This window comes from Hordeum vulgare, chromosome 4H, assembly GCF_904849725.1.
Source record: "Hordeum vulgare subsp. vulgare chromosome 4H, MorexV3_pseudomolecules_assembly, whole genome shotgun sequence".
NCBI lineage: Eukaryota > Viridiplantae > Streptophyta > Magnoliopsida > Poales > Poaceae > Hordeum > Hordeum vulgare.
In genome coordinates, this window is record NC_058521.1 from 546602925 (window position 1) to 546611958 (window position 9034).

At 42.9% G+C, this 9034-nt stretch overlaps 1 pseudogene; it reads left to right on the forward strand.

Annotated features, from left to right (window-relative positions):
* Window positions 1-6075: 6075 nt before the first annotated feature.
* Window positions 6076-6655, forward strand: LOC123450728 (annotated as a pseudogene).
* The last annotated feature ends 2379 nt before the right edge of the window (window positions 6656-9034 follow it).

A 9034-nucleotide genomic window follows, 5' to 3' on the forward strand; every position in this document is an offset into this window, starting at 1 on the left:
GGGTTTTTGCAGTCACCGTGGACCTTTTGAATCAAATCTAGAAGTTCTTGTGGGTTTCTTTATATTCAGATATGAAAGTCAACTCCCTAGCGGTACTACCGCCAGCCTGGCGGTACTACCGCTAGGACCCCAGCGGTACTATCGCCAGGGGTAGCGGTACTACCGCGAGGACCCTAGCGGTACTACCGCCAGGAAGATATTTTTCCTTGTGTTTGGCAATGTGTGTTTATTCTTATGATTCTTGTGACCATTGCCTTGACTCCTCCTGTCGCTCTTTTTGGGTGTGTGTCTTGTGTGTCATAGGTGGTGCTTGCCGCTCGAATCCCCCACGTGACACCCAACCGAAGCAGTATCGCACTTCAGAGGCTCCAGAGAGCTCCGCCACTTCCGGTCTGACTCCCAAGAAGAGGTCCTTCAAGAAGACTGCTTCCAAGAACAAGGGGGTCAACGTTCGCACTATGCCCCCTAAGGATTTTCTACTATTCCGCAACTGCAATCACTATCTTGAAGACAAGGCTCAGATCAAGAATATCGAGTATGTTTGGTCACGGGATCACTACATGATCTATCGCTACATCATCAAGCCCTTCAAGAAGATTTTTGTCTGAGTGTAGTGGATTGACCTTGCTCACCTTCGGCGGAATCCGGACTACTTTGGTGAGGCTCTCTCATTGATTGAAAAGCTTGGCCTTACAGAGATCATCACCTTCAGACAAGACTTTGATCCAGATATTGTGGCTCAGTTCTATGTCACTGTTCACTTTGCACCTGATGACGTGCGCACCATGACTTGGATGACCGGCACTCAGAAGATGACAGGTTCCTGGTGAGAGTTCATGCAGTTTCTCAAAATTGACTTTCAGGGGGACGAAACTGTTCTTGGGATGCGTCCTCATGCTCCTTCTTCATCCAGTGCCATCCCCAAGGACAGGCTGCAGCAACTTTATGTGAAGAAAGGTGTGCTTCCCAAGCATCTGGATATCAGGCATCAGATCTTCCGCAACTCTCTCTTCCCTCGCATTGGCAACTTTGACGAGGTGCATGGTCATCTAGCTGAGATGCTTCTGCTATGTGAGGAGGCTAAGTCTAAGAAGACTGCGCCTCTCGACATTGCCCACGTGATGTTCAATGAGCTCTGGAACTGCATCATGAACCGCAAGGTTCCCATCTACGGGCCCTACTTGTTTGCCTATATTCAGAAGAGGTGGCATGAGGTCTATCTGGTCGATCCCTTTCCTCTTCAGGCTGACTATTTTGTGCATGATCCTATCAAGCTTCGTATCAAAGACAAATGGGCCAGCCCATCCACTTCTTCTCAGCACATGGACACAGACACATAGACTGCTGCTGGCGGAGGACCTGCTTCACAGACCCGCTCTTCTGCTATGCCATCTTGGGCAGTGAAACTGAAAGATCAAATGAACACTGTCTTCTGTATGCAGGCCAAGGGCCAATATCAGTCTCATGTGGCCCAGAAAGAGAACCGTCAGAGGCACAAGCGTGTCTTAAGGACCCTTGATGTAGCTATCTCAAGCAGCTCAGAGGACGACATCACTCCAGAGTCTGATTGGATGCGAGCTCAAGGTTATAAGTGGACTGGGTCTGATGCAGAGGAGGAGGCTTCTGAGGAGGACATTGAGGAGGAGCAGGATCCGGATGCCACAGACGGGTCTGGGGATGATGAGGATGCGGAATGACCACCTGTGTCGTTAGGTGTGCCCCTTTTTGGTGTCTTGTGCCAAAGGGGGAGAGAGTCTAGGAGCTAGATTTGTGTTTTGCTTTAGATTTGTTTATCTTTATCGTGTTTGCTCTGAACTTGGTTGTGTTTGCTATCTTTGCTTTGTGTGATGTGAGACTTATTTCTATCATATGCTGCGAGTCATATGCTCTTCAATCATCTATATTATTTTTCTTTATGTTCATGCTATCTACTGTGCAAATCCGGTATTGTCATCAATCCACCAAAAAGGGGGAGATTGTTAGGACATATTCATGCCTAAGTAATTTTGGTGATTGATGAGAGTACCGTAAAGGACTAATCGTGTGCATTAAGCTTTCAGATAATACATGTCAGCGGCACAAGACGATTCGACACCATCCGTGGAACAGAAGCACGGTGTCCTCTACAATTCTCTATCTTTGAGTCGTAGGAACGCCATACTATTAAGAGGGGATCCGTAGTGGAAATGTTTGGGTGGAATCAAGTTTGCACGCACACACTTTATCTCCTTCCCCTTTCCGTGCAACTTTGGAGTGGTTCCCGCCTGTGTTTTATCTCCTCTTGCAAAAAGGTCTCCAAGCGGTAGTACCGCTGCCCCTGGCGGTAGTACCGTTGGGACTGGCTGTAGTACCGCTAGAGATGGCGGTAGTACCGCTGTGCCGGCGGTAGTACCGCCCCTGGACAGCGGTAGTACCGCTCCAGGAACTTAGTTTCGTCTTCCTAGCGGTTGTACTTCGTCGGACTTTTTGCGAAGACTTTCTTGACGGTGGTTGGCCCGGTAGTGCCTGTGCGCTACCATGGGCTCAGCGGTAGTACCGCTGCAGCCAGTGGTAGTACCGCTGGAGTGCTAGCGGTAGTACCGCTGCCGCCAGTGGCAGTACCGCTCGGCTCGGGCTGTGAGTGGGAAAACGGTTGGATTTTTCCACCCACTATATAAAGGGTTCTTCTTGCTCTAGAACCCTACCTTTTGACCCTCTCAAGCTCCATTGTTGCTCCCTAAGCTCAAAAGTGTCCGATCTCTCTCCCTAGCCAATCAAACTTGTTGATTTCCTAGGGATTGGTTGAGAAGGTCTAGATCTACACTTCCACCAAGAAAAAATTGATTCCCCCGCCAATCCCTTGCGGATCTTGTTACTCTTGGGTGTTTGAGCACCCTAGACGGTTGAGGTCACCTCGGAGCCACATTCCATTGTGGTGAAGCTCCGTGGTCTTGTTGGGAGCCTCCAAGCTTTGTGTGAAGTTTGCCCCAACCTTGTTTATAAATGTTCGGTCACCGCCTTCAAGGGAACCTATAGTGGAATCACGGTACCTCGCATTGTGTGAGGGCGTGAAGAGAATACGATGGCCCTAGTGGCTTATTGGGGAGCATTGTGCCTCCACACCGCTCCAACAGAGACGTACTTCCTGTCAAAGGGAAGGAACTTCGGTAACACATCCTCGTCTTCATTGGTTCCACTTGCGGTAATATCTAACCTTTACGTTGTGTATGCTTTTGTTGTTGTTTATCTCTTACTTGTCTTAGTTATCTTCGTTGGTAGCATCATATAGGTTCACCCCTTTGTTGACATTTGAGAGAACCTTTGTGTTGCTAACCCTAACTTGCTAAGATTAAATAAAAAGTGGTCGTTGCCTATTCACCCCCCTCTAGACAACCATATCGATCCTTTCAATTTAATTGAGCCAGTTTCCCTCAATATGTTTCCCAATATTCTATCCAGTAGAGAGTATTGTGAAGGAAGTATAATTTTTGTTTATACAAACTTTATGAAATTTTATAGTGCCTTCATATGCCCTAATTAACATCATACACCAAATTTCAGCTCAATCCATTGATTCATTTGATCCCAGCTTCAACATCCATATTTCTGCACAGTGTGGTACTTTGCAAAGCAAGTGTCACCTAAGTTCATCCTTTCGAGCTAAATTTTTGGCAAGAGAGTCTCCTTAGTAGATGATCATCCTCAGCCAAAATTTAGGCCCATTGTCTATGTGCATTACCCGCACCGCTAATCAAACACTTGGCTGCTAAATTCATGTTTGAGCTTAATTCGGTCTCCTCGTGAGATTCTTCTATTGTATTCTTCTTACTGACACCTACCGAGGGAGTGTCTAACCCACGAGACATGCCTATTCCACCTAGAATGCGTGGCAACGCAACGGTAACGCGGTGACCACGCGGCTCACATGCAAGTTCACGCGCTCTGTAGTTGGGGCACTCGACCACCATCCAAACCTCGGCGTCAAGCCACCACACCATGTAATTCTTATTAAATAGATACTTATGTATTTATAAATGATTTCCAGGAAAAATAAAGAGCAAATTATAATGCAGCTGCAGTTCAAATTTGACCCGCTTCCTCCTGAATTGGCGGCAATTTGTCTTTTTCACTAGAGGTGGATAAAAGCTTTTAACACCCAACCATTTTGTCAATTGTACATTAAATATGATCTAGTATTTTATATAAATGATTCGGTACAATTTTGAAACAAATATATGGTAGGTCCTTCACAAAAAAACTCATTTCGGGCACTTGTAAAATGGAAATGAATTTTACATACAAGGAAAATGAAAATTTCCTTAATCAACATTGTTTGCCATTTCAATATGCACCCTTGTGCATAATATTAGATCATTTCAACAAACTATGCCATGAACGTGGCCATAAGATTGACCATTTGGCTTGAAAGCCATGAATCTTCACACACGATAGCCCATTTCTGATTTTTTTAAATAATCACTGTATTACAAGTTTATTATTTTTCCTCGTAACTTGGTCACATATTATGACACAACGTGAAGGTTTTGCATTTTTTTGATTTTTTTTAATTTGTTATGCCCGTTTCAAAATGCGGTCGAAACGTCGGGCATGACCGTTCATAGCTAGGGATTGAATCTTGCCAAAATTTTGTTGGATCTGTGATTAAACAGATACTTCTTTCCTAAAAATGATTTTAGGAAAAAATAATGAGAAAACTATGAGGCACCTCTAGTTGAAATTTGACCCGCTTCCTACTGAATCGACGGCAATTTGTCTTTTTCACTAGAGGTGGATAAAAGCTTTTAACACCCAACCATTTTGTCAATTGTATATTAAATATGGCCTAATATTTTAGAAAAATGATTTGGTACAATTTTGAAACAAATATATGGTAGGTCCTTCACAGAAAAACTCATTTCGGGCACTTGAAAAATGGAAAATGAATTTTTCTTATAAGGAAAATGAAAACTTCCTTAATCAACATTGTATGCCATTCCAATATGTACCCTTGTGCATAATATTAGATTGTTTCAACAAACTATGCCATGAATATGGCCATAAGATTGATCATTTGGCTTGAAAGCCATGAATCTTCACACACGATAACCCATTTCTTAGAACTCTTTTTTAAAATAATCACCATATTACAAGTTTATTATTTTTCCTCGTAACTTGGTCACATATTATGACACAGCGCAAAGGTTTTCCATTTTTTGATTTTTTTTTTAATTTGTTATGTCCGTTTCAAAATGCGGTCGAAACGGCGGGCATGACCGTTCATAGCTAGGGATTGAATCTTGCCAAAATTTTGTTGGATCTATGATTAAATAGATACTTGTTTACCTAAAAATGATTTTAGGAAAAAAATCATGAGAAAACTATGAGGCACCTCTAGTTCAAATTTGACCTGCTTCCTGCTGAATCGGCGATAATTTGTCCTTTTCACTAGAGGTGGATAAAAGATTTTAACACCCAACCATTTTGTCAATTGTACATTAAATATGGTCTAGTATTTTATAAAAATGTTTTGGTACAATTTTGAAACAAATATATGGTAGGTCATTCACAAAAAACTCACTTTGAACACTCAAAAAATGGAAAATGGATTTTTCGTGCAAAGAAAATGAAAAGTCCGTTTGACAACATTGTTTGTAATTCTAAGATGCAAGCTTGTCTACTCCAAAAGATCATATTTGGATTTTATCATGTGAAAAAGTAAAAGCAAAACAATAGGGAAAATACAATGGTATAAGAGGGTAAGAGGGTAAAATATAAGAGAAACAAAAGAAAAACAATAAAATTACATAAATTTTATTCTGATTGGTGGAAACATTCGTGACATGGATCGGTGACATGTCAACCATCTGTCCATCCATGCACCCATCCATGTGTTCATCCATCCGTCCATCCAACCCACTGCAACAAACCCACCAAACCCAACCAGTCGTGCCCATCTCTCTCTCGAGTCTCTCTGGAACCCTAACTCTCCCCTCGATCCCCATCTCCCTCCCTGTTCTCGATCCGCCGCAGCCCCCACCCCACCATCGACGACCAGCAACCCCCACCCCACCATCGACGACCACGGCATGGCACTCCATGAAAGCCATTGCCGCCTGCTCCTCGGCCTCCCTCGCACGGACCCTCGCTTCCTCGCCGCTCCCCCGCAACCGAGTGCACGTGCGCGTGCCGGAGCGGCGGGGGAGGGGAGGGCGGTGGTGGCCGCGGCAGCCTCCACGGGAAACTACGTGGTGCCGCTCAACGCCGCGCCATCGGGGATCACGTGCCCGCTCGTCGAGATCCTCCGCGACCTCAACAAGCGCGTCCCGGAGACCATCGTCCTCCCCGCATCCCGCCGCGCCTCCGCCTCCGACCCCGTCATCCCATGGTATCGTCAATGCTCTCCGTCTCCGTCTCCCTCTCTGCTCGCTAGCTCGAGATCCACTCGAATGCGCGCGGCGTCGGAGAGATCTACTATGTACGATTGGTTCGTTGACCGCCCACGTAACTCAGGCCGATCCACCAACCATAGATAGATAGGCACATGAATCCTTCCTCCCGCTGATGGTAACCTCACGCATTCTCCTGATTACTGATGGATTCCCATTCCTCTGCCACGTACCACGCCAACCGGATGCTGAGCTTGTACGCCCCCGGTGAGCCTCGCCCCATTTGCTGAAATCTAAAGATGCTGACATATGGTTTGTGATCCGAGTCCAGTGGGTCGATTCATGTTGATTTGTTTGCTTCGCTCTATTTATATATGATGACCTAGAGGAGATGCTCAAGTGACGCAGCAGATGTACACTCGTAAACTTATGTTCTCTGAGTAGTGAACGGAGTAGCAGGGGCACCAACATGTGCTCGTTTTAATTCCATTTTGTGTGTGTTTGTCCTGGTGGTTGCCGTGTTACCGGCGTCCTTGTAAGATAAGTTTACATATCCATTATAAGAAATGTTACATATACGTATTGAGCCTGCACTTTGTTTACTATACACCAAAATTGATTTACATATCTATTCTGGACGGTCGTCACATAGGACCGCTTGAGCTCCATTGAACCTGCTTTCTACTTGTACAAGTTATGCCACATAGGAAGACCACTCTTTGCATTTACGCCTGCTATAAGTGTACTCATGATATGTGGGACAAGTTTTGAGTCTTTTCATACTATATAATCTATGACTATGTCATCAATTAGCCCTTAAGATGTGATATTCAGTATCATTAGTTGTAATAATCAGATATGAGTTTGTCATTATGCCTTGACTTAGCACTTGTTCAAAAGCAAATGGCCGTGTGCCCTTAACTGTATCAGAATATTAGAGTAGACCTCTATTGTCGTTTTCACTATCCCTTCTGAGCATGCTGGTTCTTTTGTGTTGGATGTACTTCTGTAATTTTCATGGAGCTACAACAAGTGATACAAATATCTTAGCCTCTTAGTACTACTACTGCCTGACTTTGTTGATGTTGGTCACACATGTGTTTTCTGGACTGTTTACGGAGCTCCTGATTTAATCATTAGATTTAGTAGTCTCCTTTCTACAATTCTGCCAGCAACTGGTGGTATATGAACTCGTTCTTTGTGATACTCTAGTCCCGTTTCCTAGCCTACCCCAACTTGTTTGGGACTAACGGCTTTGTTGTTGTTGTTGTTGTTGTACTCTAGTCCCGTTTCCGTAATGATAGTGTAATTTTAAATTCAATTAGTTTCTTGTATCTCACCTTACATGAAGAATCATCAATATCTGATCTTTGTCTTGTCTAATCCAGGTAGCAGCCTCTGTATCGCTGTAATCTGACAAAGTGGAGGGCCTAGAAGGTAAAGCTTCTTTTATGTCTGAACAAGCATCGGTTTATTTGGGATTAGTTGGATTGCTGGGAGAGTATTCTCGTTCAACGAGAAAAAGGCACAAGTTTTTGCTCCCCTGCAAGCATGGTGAATGTGTGTCCTTCATTTCCGTCATATCTCAAACATGTTCGTGTAGGAGTTTCTTGAGGCTACCTGCATGTGGTTTCATGGAGTTTCTGTATGATAATTCTAGTGGAGAAGCTGGTTTGTTTGATGAACAAACCTGCATCCAGTGTTATGCTACCGTATTTTACACAATTACAAACCCAGATAAATGAATGAATGTAATGATTATATAACCTGGATTGAACTTCAGTTCATTGCGTTTTGTTCAGTTCAGCTCATGAATAGATTTGTAGGTCGTTTGATTTATTCCAGCAGTACAAGTACAACTGTTGTTGCTGTAGCTTAACAAATCAATTTAAATCTGTTCAATATGTTTTTAAGTCCCAGAATGTGCCTTTGTTGAAATTCGTAGGGAATAATCTGATTTATTATAGAACTAGTACTACAACTTTTGCTACTGTAGCCCATGCCTCATGTTGGAGTGTGTATTCTAATGAATATTTGTGAACCTCATGCATGATGATCATGATTTTGTAGACAACAAGTACCATTCCCCATTAAAAATCCTGATGTATGATGATCATGGTCTCGTTTTTAGATCTGTTTTGCTGGTGCTTAAAATTTGACATGCGTGAATGAACTCATTCTTATAGTTCTTTTTATTTCTGTGATCAATTTAATTAAAGTTTCACAGGTCAGTATACTATACATTAAAAAATCCTAGCTAGTGAGAATATTTTACTCACTCCATAAACACATATTTGTTAGTGTTAGTCATACTATTTACGTGTTGTGTTTTTCATAATAACATGATTAATTAGGTTCCATCATCAGCTTTAATCGTCTTCTTTCAAAGGTTTTCATCGATTAGTACCGTCAACCTGTACATATTATATTATTTTGTTTACTATTTTGTTCCCTCATTGGCTACTATTTTATTTTTATTTTTTTCATATGTGAGATGTGAAGCCAAGCGGGAAGTCGTGAAGCCTATATGCAAAGAGTAGAATATCATGTATTGTGATAGTAGGTTGTAGTAGGCATATTTGAGTTGTAGTAGTGTAAAGATCGTAATAGACTAATTTAGTGTTTTTGGACGAATTTCATTTGTTCCGTGATCTGTTCAAAATATTGAT